The sequence below is a fragment of the Bubalus kerabau genome, chromosome 11, assembly GCF_029407905.1.
Source record: "Bubalus kerabau isolate K-KA32 ecotype Philippines breed swamp buffalo chromosome 11, PCC_UOA_SB_1v2, whole genome shotgun sequence".
NCBI classification, from domain to species: Eukaryota; Metazoa; Chordata; class Mammalia; order Artiodactyla; family Bovidae; genus Bubalus; species Bubalus kerabau.
The window spans coordinates 83367579-83386359 of NC_073634.1; the positions used below are offsets into that span (position 1 = coordinate 83367579).

General features: G+C 38.2%; 1 non-coding gene across 1 annotated transcript; it reads left to right on the forward strand.

The window, feature by feature from the left end:
* The first annotated feature begins 1127 nt into the window (after nucleotides 1–1127).
* TRNAC-GCA (transfer RNA cysteine (anticodon GCA)) lies at nucleotides 1128–1200 on the forward strand. Its single transcript has one exon. It is a non-coding gene; the product is annotated as a tRNA-Cys (tRNA).
* Nucleotides 1201–18781: the final 17581 nt, after the last annotated feature.

An 18781-nucleotide genomic window follows, 5' to 3' on the forward strand; every position in this document is an offset into this window, starting at 1 on the left:
ATGCACTCTTGTAATCAACTTAAAAGAGACTGCTGTATGCACAGCATACCTTTTAAGCATATAAATAACAATAATGTCACTGCTATATTACAATATTACCACAGGCTTGGCAGTTAAAACAACACAGTTATTATCTCACAGTTTCTGTGAGTCAGGAATCTGGGCATGCTTAGCTGAGACTAGTACTTCAGGGGTCTTCTGCAGTCAGTTTGCTGGTCAGAGCTGGGTTCTCATCAGAAAGTTCCAGGTAAGGATCCAGGTAATAGATCCTTACTTCCAGTGTCATTTGGGTTGTTGGCAGAATTCATTCTGTGAAGGTTGTCAGACTAAACCCCTCCATTCTGACTGGTTCAGAAGCTACCTTTTTTTATTCCTTGTCATAAGGACCCAGCTAACATGGCAACTTCCTTGTCAAAGCAAAAGAGAGGAGCTGCTAGCAAGACAGAGGACATAAATTTTTTAACCTAATGGTTTTTCCAGTGGTCGTGTATGGATGTGAGAGTTGGACTGTGAAGAAAGCTGAGCGTCGAAGAATTGATGCTTCTGAACTATGGTATTGGGAAGACTCTTGAGAGTGCCTTGAACTGCAAGGAGATCCAACCAGTCCACCCTAAAGGAGATCAGTCCTGGGTGTTCATTGGAAGGACTGATGCTAAAGCTGAAACTCTAATACTTTGGCCACCTGATGCGAAGAGTTGACTCATTGGAAAAGACCCTGATGCTGAGAAGGATTGGGGGCAGGAGGAGAAGGGGACAACAGAGGATGAGATGGCTGGATGGCATCACTGACTTGATGGACATGAGTTTGGGTGAACTCCGGGAGTTGGTAATGGACAGGGAGGCCTGGCGTGCTCTGATTCATGGAGTCGCAAAGAGTCAGACACGACTGAGAGACTGAGCTGAACTGAACTGAACTGAATGGTGGCAGTGATATATCATCACCTTCATCAATTTTTCTTGATGCAAAACAAGTTACTAAAACAGCCCACATTTAAGAAGAGAATATTGCAAAAGCTTCCCATACCTTGAATATACGATCTTATGGTAGATCACTAAGGGGTCATGAGAAGCCTTGACTAATTAGGTAATCAATTAATATTCTCCTCCTCCAGTAATTAACATTCCCTTCCCTGGTGGCTGAGATGGTAAAGCGTCTGCCTGCAATGCGGGAGACCCAGGTTCGATCCCTGGGCCAGGAAGATCCCCTGGAGAAGGAAATGGCAACCCACTCCAGTACTCTTGCCTGGAAAATTCCATGGACAGAGGAGTCTGGTAAGCTATAGTCCATGGGGTAGCAAAGAGTCGGACACAACTGAGCGATTTCACTTTCACTTTCCCTGTGGCTCAGACAGTAAAGAATCTGTCTGCAATGTACATTTGGGTTTGATCCCTGGGTTGGGAAGATCCCTTGGAGAAAGGAATGGCTACGTTCTCCAGTATTCTTGCCTGGAGAATTCCATGGGTAGAGCCTTGCAGGTTCTAGTCTGTGACGTCGCAAAGAGTTGGACACAACTGAGCAACTAACACTATTCTACTATATTTTCTTCGTTTCTCTTATCACTGCCTAAAATTACATTATTTATTTGTCCACTTATTTATAATCTGTCTTCCACCCCTAGACTGTTAGCACTTTAAAGATATTACCTTGTCCTTCAGGTTGACTGCCGCATCCCCTATGCCCAGAACAATATTAAGCATTTGGTTGTCATTCAATAAATATTTGCAGAATGCTTGAATGAAGGAAGAAAGGAATATCACTAGTGAATGTATGACCTCTTTCAGTAATTGCTTATTTAAGACACTGAAATGAAAGCCTGTATTGTGTGTCAGTACAATAGGGACTCACTCTGGCCGAGTGCTAAGCTCCCATACATATTGTTACTTCTTTCCCTTTGGGGTCAGGGTGACTTAACTACACAAATTTTTTGATACTCTCTCCTCTTGTATATCTTCATATGTTTTACATGTTTTGAAATTTGTAAGGTGAAAATAAAGTAAAATTTAGTTTTAATAGTTCATAAGGATTTTTGAAAGTGAGAGTAAAGTAAAACAACCCTCTTATGGTTTCCTCCATTTGCTAAAACTCAAAGGAAAAATTTAGATCAGTTATCAGTGTGGGAGACAGAAGGGAGATTGAACAAGACATTGGAGTCCTAGCTCACCACCTACAAAGAAACCAACGTTGAATTGTAATAGCTGAAACTCAGAAACAAGAAAAAGAGCAAAAAGAAGAAAAACAGCCACTCAAGGTTGATATTTGGGGCAAAAAAAGAAAACGAAGTTGACTTTTTTTGAGGCAAAATTGGGATTTAAGGTCAAATATTTCCTCCAACTATTGATGGGCTGATAAATTATGGGAAAACTCATCAATCTCTGAATCTCCTTTTCCTCTTCTGTAACCAGAGGCTGGTCATATTTATCATGGATGATTCTAAGAGTGAAAAGAAATCAGAGAAATAGGTCTCCATTAATGAAGTATGTTTAATTTTGAGGGGAAACTTTGGGTAATGGAGAGAAGAGAATGAACAGCACCACAAACTAAGTTGAAATTCAACTCCCTGAAGGACAAGCAGGAGTAAAACTATTACCAAAAGTCACAGAGGTCTAAAGTCACTGGGTTCAAGAGAGAGCACAGAGCATGCTTTTCCTCTCAGGGCTACACTAACAGGATGTAAAACAGCAAGAAGGCATGACTCAGCACCACAACTGAAAGAATGGAGGGAACATTGACAAAGGAGGTATTTTAGCACATTTCTAGAACACAGAAGGCATCGTAAGCATACCTGCTGACAAAATGGAGCCACACAAGCCATTGCCTGGAGACTTGCAGAGACTTTGTCAGCAAAGACCGAGTGTCCTGCAGAGAGAACATTGGGCATGGAAACAGAGAGCAGGGAAGGAAAAGGGGCTGAGAAAAGTGGTAAATCGAAGTTCTAAGGAGTTGGTGACTCCTTTCCAAACCCCTTAAGCAGAGAATGAAAAAGTCAGATGTTTAATTCAAAGCAAAAAAAAAAATTTAAAAACTGTTTGTTTGTTTTTTTTTTTGGTCAAAATAATGAATAAATAATGTTATGTGTAATAGTGCTCTAGATTTTAAATAAACCACATGAATACACATACATACCCACAGACATACACATGAATAATAGATAAATAACTCTGAAGGAATCAGAATTCAGAAAACAAAATAATTTTTAAAATTATTTTATTTTACCTTTTGTTTCCACCACATGCATGTAGGATCCTAGTTTTCTGACCAGGAATTGAACCCATACCCCCTACACTGACAGTGAGGAGTCCCAACCACTGGACCACCAGGGAAGTTCAAGAATTTTTTTAAAAAAACAACTTCAAATTAGTATCCTCACATAATGTCTTATGCCTAGCTCCATGAGAAACAGACTCAGAGAGAGAGAGAGAGATTTGTCATGCTCCCAAATGAAGGGAATAAGGGAGGGTGGAAGACAGGATTGGGCAGAAGAAGTTGACCTGTGGTTCAGTTGGAAGAGACACCTTAGGCAATCCCATGGGGTGCTTAAGCATTTAAGATCCTTCAGATATTTACAGAATTTAAACAAGAGGCCAGCTCTTTATACACCACACTCTACCCTATCTCCACCCCCATTCAGCAACAACACTTTTAATGTAGAAAGAAGGGGAATAAACACGTGCTTCCAGATCGGAGAGGGATCTGGGTTTCACAGTAGAGCATCATTGCACATGAATTTCATAAGCCACTGTATCTATAAAATAAGAAAGTAATGACAAATTGCTGTAATAAAAAAAATCAATGAAAGAAAAATAACATTTTTTAATTTAAAAAATACAATCTTTACCAAGCAAAAAATATTCCACAGAAGCATGTATATATAAAGCCAAAAAATCTCAAATGAAGAACAAAGGGACCAACTTATTAGGGAAAAATAAAAGTCAAAGACAACAAAGTTTGAATGAAGAGCACATATATTCAAGAAATAAAGAACAGAGAAAATGGATGAGAGGAAATTTATAAATATTAGTAGACTAGAATTTGCAGAAATGAAGGAAACAAATTAAAGAGGCCCATCAAGTACTCAGCAAAATTTTAAAGACAAAATTCACACTCAGATCTGCCTGTAGAATTTCATAACATTAAGAATAAAGAAAAGATTCTGAAACTTTGTGTGTGCTATGCTCAGTGTGAAACAGGGTGCACAGAAAGAAAGCAAATAGCTTGTATAAGAAAAAGAATCATCATGTTGCCTCTAATTTATCTCCAGCAACAGCAATTTCATTCATGTCCTTAAAGGAAAATGACATTCGACTTAGAATTGAATCCCAATGTATGAATCAATAGTAATCTCAGGGGGAAAAAAAGGCATCTTTAGACATGAAAAGATTCCAAAAATTTTCATCTTATAAATTCTTTATTAGGTAGTTACTTAAATACACAATCCAGAAAAATGAGGAGCTAAACCAAGAAAGAGAAAGAATAAGATTCAGGAATGAGGTTCTGGAGTAGTAAGAGAGAAGACAGATCTAAAAAGGAATCGGACACAACTGAGTGACTGAACTGAACTGAACTGAAAAAGGAATCAGTACAAGGCCAAAGGAGCCCAGCAGCTACAGTCCATAGGCTCGCAGAGTCGGACACAACTTAGCAACTGAACAACAACAACAGCATAGAGTAGAATAACATCAGAAGAAAACCTTCTGCCAAAAGAGGAGTTCCTCGATTAGAGAGTATTATTGAGATTATGGGAAAGCATAACACTATCATAAAGGCAGGCAGTACTAGACTTTTATTTTAAAAGCCATTGAAAACAACAGAGGGAAGATAACAGACTGTTGTATAAGAACGAAATTAAGCCATGGTACTCAGACTCAGCAGTGAACACTTTTACTTAGTCAATAAAATAAATGCACTTTATTGATTTTAAACTTTAAAAATGACCCTCTGGACAAAGTACAGAAGGCTTAATTAAGGTTACAGATAATATTCTAAAAGTTAAAAAATTTAAAGTAAAGGTGAAGAAACAATATCTTCACTTCACCAAGTAAACAGTCAAGAGATACCATCAATCAACAAATGATGAAACAAGAATAAGAATTTTTAAAGTATTAAAATATAATATCAACCAATAGAAAAACTAAAAATATTGTTATAAATATAAAGGAATGGGGGGTGTCAGATTACTGAAATGAATAAAATCTTCAGAAAGTTAATAGCTAATGTCTAAAGTTAATATATCAATTAATGACTATATACACATATTATTTTAAAATATGACAAGCTTCAGGATAATTCAGAATAGAAATACTTTGTATAATTATTTCTGAGAAGTACATTCAGGAATGTAGCAGGAAACCATTGTCTACAAGTCCTAATATATCTGTTTATTCCTGTAAATATATTACTTCCATAAAACAGCAGATGAGTGAATGAAATAATAAGAAGGATAGACAGATGGACAAATTAAGATGAAACAGAAAAAAAAAAAACCTGCATGAAGAATCGATTCATAGATGTCTCTTATTTCTATCAGTTTATAATAACCTTGTTATGAATCACTTTTGCTTGAGGAAAGACAAAATTTAAAAAAAGAATGAAAACCTACTATTCTTATTGCTATACCTTTAAGAAGAAAATAATCCAATGTAATGAATACTCATTGACTGCCTCCTATATTCTAGAAATAGAGCTAATTTCTATAAGAAATATAGATATGATTAAGTCACAAGGGTTGACATTAAACTAATTTATTAATTATCTGTAAAGAGAGTACGTTTCTAGATAAATAAAATTTCAAAAATAGAATAAAGAGGTGCCACAGATGATGAGATATACTTATGGGAATTCAAAAAGAGAAAGTTCACATACAACAGAGAATCAATGAGGCTCTCACAAAAGACTTAGAGACCAAAAGTCAGGTCACAGAGTCCAGTTCTACTGGAAATCAAGGTGTATGAATCTTCCTAAGAAAAGAATGACCCATATTTAAGAGAGTCTTGCATGCCAGAGTGCATTCTTCATTCTGTACCCAATGAATGTTTTTCAGTAAGTGGTGGGGAGTAGAGAAATGTACCAATCAGAATAGGCTTGATTATGCTGCTATAATAAGAAGCCCCCAATTTTAGTATCTTATAGCAATAAAGGTTTATTTCATGCTTATGCTACATGTCCTCCATGGCTTGACAGGGAACTTGTTGCTCATTGCAGATATCCAAGGCGTTGATCTGAGAAGTAGTCACCATCTCAAACATTGCAGATCATCATGCTCAGGGACACAGAGAGCTCTTAAAGTTCTTGCCCTGGCAAGTAAAGATTCAGCCCAGAAAGGGCACACATTTACTCCTGCTCTCATCTCATTGGCCAGAAATAGCTACAAGACCCCATCCAATCACAAAGGACCCAAGAAGAGCAACTCTACCTGGAATGAGGGGGAACCAAGAATATTTGGGGAATGTCACTAATGATTTAGTGAATGTGGAAATGGGGAGAATTATAATCAAGATTGTATTTTAGGAAGACAGTTGTACTTGTCATAATATATCCTAAATGTAGAGTTACATGATCATTAGAGCAAAAAAAAAAAAAAATAAAAAATTATCCCATTAAATTAGCTACCTGTTCATGTTGAAGTAAAGTGAAGTGAAATAGCTCAATGGTGTCCAACTCTTTGCGACCCCATGGAATGTAGCCTACCACCCTCCTCCATCCATAGCATTTTCCAGCCAAGAGTACTGCAGTGGGTTGCCATTTCCTTCTCCAGAGGATCTTCCCGACCCAGGGATCAAACCTGGGTCTCCCGCATTGTAGGCAGACGCTTTACCATCTGAGCCGTTAGCTAGCTGAACAAATATGACATACCACCCTTTATACATTGAAAAGTGTAATCAGGCTGGGGACTTAGAGTAAATACACAGCAAGACCTTCTAAGAGAAGCTGCCTCCAAAGCCAAGAAAGTTTTTTTTTTTTTTAACTTATTTTAATTTGATTGTTCAGTTTTCAAAACTTGGATGGTCAACTCTATTGAGGAGATTTGTAGAAGTTTTTTGATAGCAGTGATTTAAAATGAAAACACTGATATAAATGTGTTTAGAGACAGCTTTCAAAGGGACAAAATCAAAATATTGAAAAGAGGGCACTGTGTTCCAACCAGAGCTGATTTATCAACATCAGAGCCACAAGGACTTGGACATTTTCTGTAAGTTTAGCCTGAGGATTTTGTCCACATTATTTTTCCTACTTTGTTAAAGGAAAGAGGCAAGTTTACCTGGGCGGGTCCATTGATCAGTGTTAAATTTCTAGACCATTATATGAATTGAGAAAGTACTTATTTATAACTCACTACTGTTGATAGCCACTGAAAGAGGTAGTAAAGGAAGACACAATGGACTATTACACTCCGTAAAAAGAAACCATTTTAAGGGCCTTCTTTGGATTAAACAGATAAATCCTTACCTTGTCCTGTAGATGGTGTTTATTGGGCAGATATTCCTTATCCATAGATCAATATCTGTACCAGAGTTTTAATACTAAAAATGAAATGGTAAGCAATGCAAGAAACATCAATTTATATATTTTAAATTATGCTCCACTTCTTACATCATTTTCAACATGAGTGACTCCCTATACTTATGATGCGAAAGCCGATTTGGCTGAAATTGCTTGTTAAGACAGTTGTAAATACCATCTATCAGTGAGAACCATAAATGCCAAGGACACTCAAACAGATTGATGAATCCATCAGTTTCAATCTATTAGGGATTCTAAAAATAAGTCTATTAACAGTGTCAGCACCTTTTTTTATTTCACTCTCATTACAACAAAATCACAAATGATAAAGAATTCCACAATGAGACTAGTATTTCAAGATTATGCCACTTAATTACTTTATAAAATTATGCAATTACTAAATGATGATAATCACAAAGCACCTTTGTATATCATTTTTTAATTGCTATGGAAAATACTTCCCATATTTTTCAGATAAGATCACAGTACCCTTGGAATCATTATTTGAATTCCCAAATTCAGAGGAAAAACTGATATATTAACTAACAATATATTCAAATAAGTCTGTTATGAGATAAGCGTTTTTTCCCTTCAAAGTCTCCAAATAGATATAAGAACAACTAACACCGAAAAGTGGAGAAGGAAATGGCACCCCAGTCCAGTGTTCTTACCTGGGGAATCCTGTGGACAGAGGAGCCTGGTGGGCTGCTATCCATAGGGTCGCACAGAGTCGGACATGACTGAAGCAACTTAGCATGCATGCATGCATTGGAGAAGGAAATGGCAACCCACTCCAGTGTTCTTGCCTGGAGAATCCCAGAGATGGAGGAGTCTGGTAGGCTGCCGTTTATGGGGTCGCACAGAGTCAGACACAACTGAAGCGACTTAGCAGCAGCAGCAGCAACAGCAGCACCAAAGAGTGTAGATTTTGGTCAGCACAACCTCTTGCCCGTGGTTGAAGAGCTGAAAAGTTACTTAATATTTACATGCTTTAAGTTCTTTATCTGTGAGATGAGGATAATAACTGTATAACAATTAGCTGAATTGAATGAAAGACAGTTTTAATAAAATATGTATTATAGCTAGATGATAATGTATTAAATTTTTTTTTTTTTTTTACCACAGTGGTCTTTTAAACTAAAACCGTTTCACCTAATGTAAAGTCTGAGAAGATATTGGTATAGAGTAACCACAGGTGATATAACTCAGAGAAGTTGAGGCCATTTTGTAACTAATTTAAAATAGATAGAAACAAGAAAGATGAGACAAATTCCTTCCTGATCAAACATGGAGTGAACAACCAGAAAAAACAGTTAATCTGAGAATAACAGGTAGTAGTGACATTGCCTGACTTGAGATTTTTAAAGAAAGTGATGGTGTGCAGAGACAGGGATGCCTGCCAGTTACTGTGTGTGGGGGGTTGATTTAACCTCATCCTGTAGATATGCCATACTCAAGTTGTTTCTTAAATATTAATGAAACTGCTATTTACAACAAAGCCAAAGAGTTTGACTTTTATTGAACCATTTAATTTGAATAACTGAAATGCATTTAAAATAGGGGAAGAGGTCAATTTTTATATTTTGATGTTCTACCCACATAATTTTCTATTTCAAGAGCAAAACAAAATTTGGTATAAATTGAAGTACATCAAGATTTAAAATATCTGAAATTCAAAGCGTACCATCAAGAAATTGAAAATACAAACCAAAGGCTGGGAGAAAATATTTCCATTTGATATACCTGATAATGGACTTACATATAAATAACTCTCACAGCTTAATACTAAAAAGACAAATGACCAAAGAATGTATATATGTGTAAAACTGAGTCACTCAGCTGTACAGCAGAGATTGGCACAAAATTGTCAACGAACTATACTTCAATAAAAATCAATAAATACAAATATAAATGACCTAAGTTTTAAAAAGGCAAATATTTGAATAGACATATTACCTATTAGAAAAAGCCCTAATAGAAACATATACCTAATAGAAAATATATAAATGGCCAGATAACACACAAGAGATTCTCACCATCACTAGTTATTAGAGAAATGCAAATTAAAGTAATAAGATATTATTTTACTAGGCAACTATAATTAAAAGAGAGACAATAGTAAGTATTAGTAATAAAATGGAAGAATGTGGAGAAATTAAGACATATATTGTTGGTGGAAATGTAAAATCACACACTCTCTTTGAAGGGCAAAGTATCAGTTTCCTAAAATAGTAATAATAGGTTTACCATGTGACTCAAAAGTTCTACTGTTAAATATATGCTCAAGAGAATTAAAAATATATGTCCAGACAAGCTATTCAAATGCTATTCAAATAATCCTTGTAGCATTATTCATAAAGGCCAAAAGTGAAAACAACCCAAATGTGTATCAAGAAATAAATGGAAAGACAAATACAGAAAAATATTATTTAGTAACAAAGAGAAATGAAGTACTGATTCATGATACAAACATGGATGAATCTCATAAAATTTATGCTAATTTAAAGAAGCCAGACACAAGAGACTACATATTCAGTTCAGTTCAGTTCATTCGTTCAGTCATGTCCGATTCTTTGCGACCCCATGGACTGCAGCACGCTAGGCCTCCCTGTCTATCACCAACTCCCAGAGTTTACCTAAACTCATGTCCGTTGAGTTGGTGATGCCATCCAACCATCTCATCCTCTGTCATCCCCTTCTCCTCCTGCCCTCAATCTTTCCCAGCATCAGGGTCTTGTCAAATGAGTCAGCTCTTTGCATCAGGTGGCCCAAAGTACTGGAGTTTCAGCTTCAGCATCAGTCTTTCCAATGAACACTCAGGACTGATCTCCTTTAGGATGGACTGGTTGGATCTCCTTGCAGTCCAAGGGACTCTCAAGAGTCTCCTCCAACACCACAGTTCAAAAGCATCAATTCTTTGGTGCTCAGCTTTCTTTATAGTCCAACTCTCACATCCATACATGACTACTGGAAAAACCATAGCCTTGACTAGACAGACCTTTGTTGACAAAGTAATGTCTCTGCTTTTTAATATGCTGTCTAGGTTGGTCATAACTTTCCTTCCAAGGAGCAAGCATCTTTTAATTTCATGGCTGCAATCACCATCTGCAGTGGTTTTGGAGCCCAGAAAAATAAAGTCACCCACTGTTTCCACTATTTCCCCATCTATTTGCCATGAAGTGATGGGACCAGATGCCATGATCTTCGTTTTCTGAATGTTGAGCTTTAAGCCAACTTTTTCACTCTCCTCTTTGACTTTCATCAAGAGGTTCTTTAGTTCTTCTTCACTTTCTGCCATAAAGGTGGTGTCATTTGCATAGCTGAAGTTATTGATATTACACACCACCATTTATATGAAATGACCATACAAAGAAATGTCTGACATAAATACAGACAATAGAGTAGTGGTTGTCTGGGACTGGCCTATGAATGTGCAGTGACTTCATAAGGGCACAATGGCTCTTTCAAGGGTGATGGAATGTTCTAAAATTAGACGGTGGTAAAAGTTGTGCAACTTTGTAAACGTGCAACTTTGTAAATGAGCCACCAGGGAAGCCCGTAAAGCTAAAAACCATTAAATTCTACATTAAAAATGGATAAATTCAATGGTATGTAGATTACACTTCAATAAAGGTTCTTATAATGAACAAAGAATAAACTAACTAAAAATTCTGATAAAATAAGTAAATAAAACCAATGAGTGGGAGATATTTTTTCTTATCTAGGAGTGGCAGTTTAGATATCTGATCAGAGCAAATGACCTACCAGCATCACAGATGGGGCTGGTCAGGAAAAGCACATGTGGGGACTGAGACAGATAAAAGCAAGGGTTCTATATATTTGTGAATATAAGGTATTTGTTTTTCTCTTTCCAACTTACTTCACTCTGTATGACAGACTCTGCTGCTAAGTTTCTTCAGTCATGTCTGACTCTGTGCGGCCCCATAGACGGCAGCCCACCAGGCTCCCCCGTCCCTGGGATTCTTCAGGCAAGAACACTGGAGTGGGTTGCCATTTCCTTCTCCAAAGCATAAAAGTGAAAAGTGAAAGTGAAGTCACTCAGTTGTGTCCGACTCTTAGCGACCCCATGAACAGCAGCCTACCAGGCTCCTCCATCCATGGGATTTTCCAGGCAAGAATACTGGAGTGGATTGCCATTCCCCTCTCCAGGAGATCGTCTCTATACAGGGATTGAACCTGGGTCTCCTGCACTGTACGCAGACGCTTTACCATCTGAGCCACCAGGGAAGTCCACATATATACACATGTACATACATACATGACTATGTGTAAAATAGCTAGCTAGTGCAAATGTGCTATATAGCACAGAGAGCTCAGCTCAGTGCTCTGTGTTGACCTATAGGGGTAGGATGGTGGGGGTGGGAGGGAGACTCAAGAGGAAGGGGATATGTGTATACAAATAACTGATTCATGTTGCTGTATAGCAGAAACTAACATTACATTGTAAAGCAATTACACTCCATTTAAAAAAATTTTTTTCTTTTAAGTAAGAGCTGTTAGTTCAGGAACTGAGATTTGGAAACCTGAAATTACCCTGCAGTAGACCATTATTGTCAAACAGAAGTCTATGAGATGGAACTGTCCATATGCTACCAGCTCATATGGCCACTGAGCACTTCAAATGTGCTAGTGACACTGCAGAGAGTGTGTGTGTGCTCAGTCATGTCTGACTCTGTGACCCCGTGGACTGTAGCCCACGGGGCTCCAGTGTCCATGGGATTCTCCAGGCAAAGATACTGGAGTAGGTTGCCATTTCCTCTTCCTGGGGGTCTTCTGTATGCAGGGATCGAAGCTGTGTCTCCTGTATCTCCTACACTGGCTGGTAGATTCTTTACCACTGAACCAACTAAAATCCCTGCAAACTAGTTTTTAAATATTATTTAACCTTAATTTAAAAATAAGTAGCAATATATGGCTACCACCCTGGATAATGCAACTTTAATCCATAGCACAAATGGTTCTTTCAGGCACCTACCTAACCTCTTCCCTGGTGGCTTCCAGGGCTTCCCTGGTGACTCACGTGGTAAAGAATTTGCCTGCAATGCAGGAGACCTGGGTTTGATCCCTGGGTTAGGAAGAGCCCCTGGAGTAGGGCATGGCAACGCACTCCAGTATTCTTGCCTGAAGAATTCCTATGGACAGAGGAGTCTGGCAGGCTATAGTCCATGGGGTCGCAAAGAGTCGGACGCGACTGAGAGACTAAGCACACACATCCAAACTCTAATCTTAAAGTTATTCATGGTCATAGATTTCACCAAGATGATCCTTCTTATCTTCACTCAGTAAATATTTACAAAGTTCCTACTATATGGAAAACAGAATTTGATAATACAAAGATAAGTTGGACATGGTACTTGTCATCAGGGAGCTCACAGTCCGGTAGGGAAAATAAAGCACAGATACATTACAAGGAAGGGATGTGGTAGCAATTCAGTGAGAGAAAATTATTTCCAGCCTACAAACTGAAAAAATCATGGAAGCTTTGGAAGTCCCAAAATTTACCAGAGTCCTGAAAGATGGGCTGGAAGTGGACTAGAATAGAATGCATCAAGGTTTGACATATGTATTTTGAAGTGTTTAACCCACATCTAGGAAACCGTCTTTTTGCTGCTGAATAATAGTTTCAATTTTCCATTGCTTTATTTTTACTCCAGAAGGATAGAAGCATATTATTAACAATAATCTAGCTCTATTTGAACTTGTCTTTATTTCCCCAATCCCAATGCCCTCACTCTCAACACATCCAAACAGAAGTGTTACAGTATTTGTACCATTTGGAATGTGATGGATAAGTTTGTTTTCTGAAATCATTACAGAGCATCTGGTCTATCCAGGACAAACAGAACCCAAGAAAATAATACAGACCTTTTTTTTCTAGCTCTTGTGCAAACTCAGTACTATCTCAAAAACAGCACTAAATCTAGGAAAGGCAGTTTGTCCACCTTAGATCAGGAGTTCAGATCTAATCCTCTGGAACTTGAGTTTATAAATGTTTGGGTCTTTCAGAGGTTGAGACCTGGCAGCTTGCACTCCTACCCTAAATCTATTCAACCATACCCATTTCTTCTTTCTGATTCAAATGGGAAGTCATCCAACTCCCTCATAAGCAACTTCTTTTTGACCCCCCTACAAACGGGGAACCAGTCCATCCTAAAGGAGATCAGTCCTGGGTGTTCATTGGAAGGACTGATGCTAAAGCTGAAACTCCAGTACTTTGGCCACCTCATGCGAAGAGTTGACTCATTGGAAAAGACCCTGATGCTGGGAGCGATTGGAGGCAGGTAGAAGAGAAGGGACGACAGAGGATGAGATGGCTGGATGGCATAATGGATGGACATGAGTTTGAGTGAACTCAGGGAGTTGGTGATGGACAGGGACGCCTGGCGTGCTGCAATTCACGGGGTCGAAAAGAGTAGGACACGACTGAGCGACTGAACTGAACAAATGCACAACACACACACATATGCACTCATCTTCATCCATCTCAACTCAGCTTAAAATCTTAAAATTTGAGAATGAAGTCCATCTGGTAATACTTTCTCCTCTACCCTTGATCACAGCAGCTATTTTTGATAAATTGCTAGACATAGGGGCTGAGTCCTAAGGTAAATTTTGCCTATTTAAAAAATAAATTTTTTCTTCTTGTTCTGTCTTCTTGGTTATATTGCTTCTTTAAATATAAGTGTGTAGCTGTGGGAAGCAAAAAAATATTGATTTAGCAAACAAAATCTTGCCATATTTTATCTATGTGATCATAGTGAATAATGCAAATTATTTTCTTTGGCTTATTCCCACATTCAAGAACTTTTCATACGTATTTTGAAAACTGATCCTCACCACCGCCCTGTGAGATAAAGAGGGTGTACATTTTTTTGGAGGGGTGCACATTTTTATCTCGTTGTTCTGATGGCCTTTCCCCTGTAGGAAGACACTGAAGTCTTTGTTTCCAGTTTGCCTCAATTCTTTAGAAAACTATAGTTAAACAAGTGGCTTGACGCTTTGTTGTATTTCAGTATGTTTTTGGTCTGAATGAGACTATCCAGAGGTGATCTATGTACCCCTAGGGAGCACTGTCCCTCTCCTTCATAAGGCTGGGTGGAGTCAACACTGGTCAGTCAGTCAGTTCAGTCTCTCAGTCGTGTCCAACTCTTTGCAACCCATGGACTACAGCAAGCCAGGCCTCTCTGTCCATTACCAACTCCAAGAGCTTACTCAAACTCATGTCCATCAAGCCGATGACACCATCCAACCATCTCATCCTCTGTCATCCCCTTGTCCTCCCACCTTCAATCTTTCCCAACATCAGGGTCTTTTCCAGTGAATCAGTTCTTCACATCAGGTGGCCAAAGTATTATTAGAGTTTCAATACTTTGGATTGAAGTATAGCATCTATGCAAAGAACCACAGACTGGGACAGAAGCTTCTCCAAACGCAAGAGATTATAAGGATGATTTCTCCCTTTTGTTAAGAAGTACTGCAAGAGACCTGCTGCAGCTGAATTGTCCTTGTCATTTTCTATGAAAACTGCTTCTTTGATGTGGAATTGTGTACACATCTTCAGGAGATTATTCATGCTCTTCCTGTTGTATTTCCTCCATTCCCGGTTCCCTTTGTCTTGAGCCCTAAGAAGGGATCTATTGGATCACAACCCATAGCACAGCTGGGGAGCTTAGTGCGTGATTGACATGGAGGACGATACTAGAGACTGTGGTCACAAGGTATGAGGCATTCTTTTCTCCTCCCTATACTTAGCATTAAACTTTCCTCTGAAATTCAACCACATATGTCCAATTCCTTCCTAGACAGTTTCTTCCAGATATTCAGCATCATCAAAGGTTAATACATTACTCAGTTCTTAGTTCTCGTTCTCTTCCTGTTTGTCCAGTTTTGTTGTTGTTCTGTCGCTCAGTTGTATCCTTCGTGTCCGGCTCTTTGCAACCCCATGGACTGCAGCACGCCAGGCTTCCCTGTCCTTCACTATCTCCCCGAATTTGCTCAAACCCATGTTCATTGAGTTGATGACACCATCCTACCATCTCATCCTCTGTCACCCCTTTCTCCTCCTACCCACAATATTTCCCAGCATTAGGGTATTTTTCAATGAGTCAGCTCTTCGCGTCGGGTGGCCAAAGTATTGGAGCTTCAACTTCAGCATTGTCTAGGTTGTTCAGGCTTAAAAAGAAAGGGAGGGGGGTATCTTAACTCCTCACTCGTATCTAATCAGCTATTCAGTCTCCTTTATATCTGTGAAATTTCTTCTCTCCTCCTCATCTTCTGTGATGCTGCTGGTGACTCAAGCCCTCATCGTTTCTACCAAGGCCTGCCTTTTTGACCTCGCCCATGTAAAGAAATGCTTAGGAGACATATATGGGGATAAAAACTAATTCTAATAACAATCCTGCCGTCTGACTCTCCCCTCTGGGATTTGCCTACCTCCTCTATTCTCTGCCAATTTGGGTGCTATTTCTTGCACGAATCTCTGTGATTTACTCACGGACATGAGTTGGTCCTAAGTCTTGGCTCCTGGTTTAGCCTTTGTTTTTTACCTTCCATCTATGGCATGGTATACAAAGTCCATTCAGGAAAGCCTTTGGACAAAACCTGATCATCTTTCTCTGGGTAACAGCCCTGTGTGGTCTCCATTCCAGTTCTGTGGGGCTTACTAGTAAGCCCCAACCCCTGCCAGAGAGAAGAATTTAAGAAGTTTCTCATCTCTGATCTCTCTCAGCACACAAAACATTGACAGTAATATTTACAACCAATGTCTGTACAGTACTTTGCAGTTCTTAAATCTTATTGAAAGCCCTTATCCTCCAAGCAATCTGTCACACTGCTGTAAGGGTCTTTCTAAAATACTAATCTGATCATGTCACTTTCCTGCTGGCTCCTAAATGCTAAGCTTGTCATTTAGGGTCATTTTTGAGCTATATCTCCCCTAATTCTAAGTAAATTGAACTAAATTTGGTCTAAATTCCTAAACTCATGAAGGTCTCATAGTCACCTTTGCTTTTGTGCCTGACAATCCTTCTTAAAATAAAGTTCCCCTTGCCTTTGCCTTAGTTGCTCTTTAAGGTTAGCTTAAATACCACCACCCTGTGAAATCATGACCATTTTCCTTCTCTAAGTTTAGTCTCTTCCAGCTTTGAATTATTCATTAGGCTCCTTGCCCTTCAGAGAACCTCCTTCAGAGAAAGGACAAGGTCTCCTCCATTCCAGTCTCCAAGATTTGGCATATACTAGTTTCTCAGTAATTATCATTTTTAATAAGTCTGGGTTGGGTTGTGGGGGGACTCTACTAATCCAACATAATGGCAAAGAAAAGGAAATTACTTGCAGATCAGCATACATATAATATTGTAACCTATAATACAAAACTATAATTATATTTTGAGTGTTTTTAATCACTTTCTAAGCAGCACAAGAATAGGTTATTACCTTACCCTGCATTTCATAAATACAATCTTTCCACCTGAAAAATTCCTTTGATTGGTGAAAAATAAGTTTTATTTAAAGTGAAAGATGAAAGGCAATTTCCTGAGGAAAGCATTTTCCAATTCATTAGTTTATGCTTAATCCAGCTCTTTTTTCCTCTGAAAGCTATAGCATAAAGAATGAAGATTTGCTGCATTGGCCTACTGTCATAGCACCCTACTTCTTTAATCACTTTGATGTAGATAAACCACATTGAAATACCTTTGAAAAATCCCTTCAGATTCTTTGATATGAAAGAAGTTATTATACCACTAAATTATTTATCCTCATCATTGCAGCTCAGGTTTTAAGAAGATCTATCTCAGAGATGTAGCAAGTAAATGTAACTTATTTTCATAGCCATTTCAAAAGACAGACAAAGAACCATTGATTTTCCATGTTAAACCACATGGAAAGGCTATTGCCAATGGTCATACTAGTTTGAGGATCAGAACCCAGTGATGAGGCCCGTAGATAGGTGTCCGTCAATATAGGGGCAATGAAAGTCAGAGGGTCTAGACTGATTGCAACAAGCATTGCACAAATTCCTACCCAAACTTTCACAAAGAGCTGAGTATTGCTGAAGGGTTCTTCTACATTAATCTCAAAATGTAGATCCATATTGCTGCAAATGACATTATTCCATCCTTTTTATGGCTGAGTAATATTCCATTACACATATGTAACATATCTTCTCTATTTATTCCTCTATTGATGGGCATTTGGGTTGCTTCCATGTCCTGGCTATTGTAAACATATGGAAAAGAATCTAAAAAAGAGTGGTCAGTTTAACTGATTCACTTTCCTGTACAGCAGAAAGTAACACAACAGTCTAGTAAATCAACTATACTCCAATAAAAAATTTTAATAAACAATTTTTTAATGTAAATCCAAAGTATCCCCTCTTCAGCAGGAAAGTATGGACACTCACCTGACTGTACAACTTTATCTGTCATGAATATACAGAATAGATCACCTTGGAGACATGCCGATGGACAGACCCATAGTTCTAAGTTACCATTCTGAGGGGCTACTTTGTACTGACACAGTGAGAAGTACTTTATATTTTCAGCTGTGAATAATTATCACAGGAACAATAGGTAGGTATGATTATACCCACTTTATAGATCGTCACAAGCTCAAGGAACTGAAATATCATGAGAAGACTCCCACTCTTAGAAAAACTGGGAAACCCAAATGTGCCTGACTCCACAGACTTGGCTGCCTTTTCAAATATCTTTATGGAAAAATACATTGTTGTCAACATGGCAGGCCTTGGTTTCCCATCCCTAGTCTTAGTTGTCAGGTGTTAAGAGAGATTTAGACTCTGGCTATGTTGAATCACTGAACCTAAACATGAGCCTAACTATCAGACTTCTGCAATTACAAACATTATTATTTAAAAAGAGCCCAGAGAGACTACTATTTCTGAACATGTGAAAAATTGAAGAGCTTAGAAAAGCCTCTCATTGTCAACACATTAAAAAGCTGGGAAAATAGAGAAGTAAATAAATAGACAGATAGATAGAGACATAGAGACATAAATAGATCAACCCACCAACCAGCCAGGACTCCACAAGACCATCCATAATGTGACTGTGAAATCTAGGTGGATAGAAGTATCAGATCTTGAGACTTATTTTCATATCCATCATTAATTTTATCCTTAGGTTATATCCTTCCATGTTTTTCTCAATACTAGTACAATCTGATAGAGAATGACTGGTACATAAACAGAACTTTTAAAAATATTTTATAAAAATGCAATCAAATTAGTCACACTTTCCAATA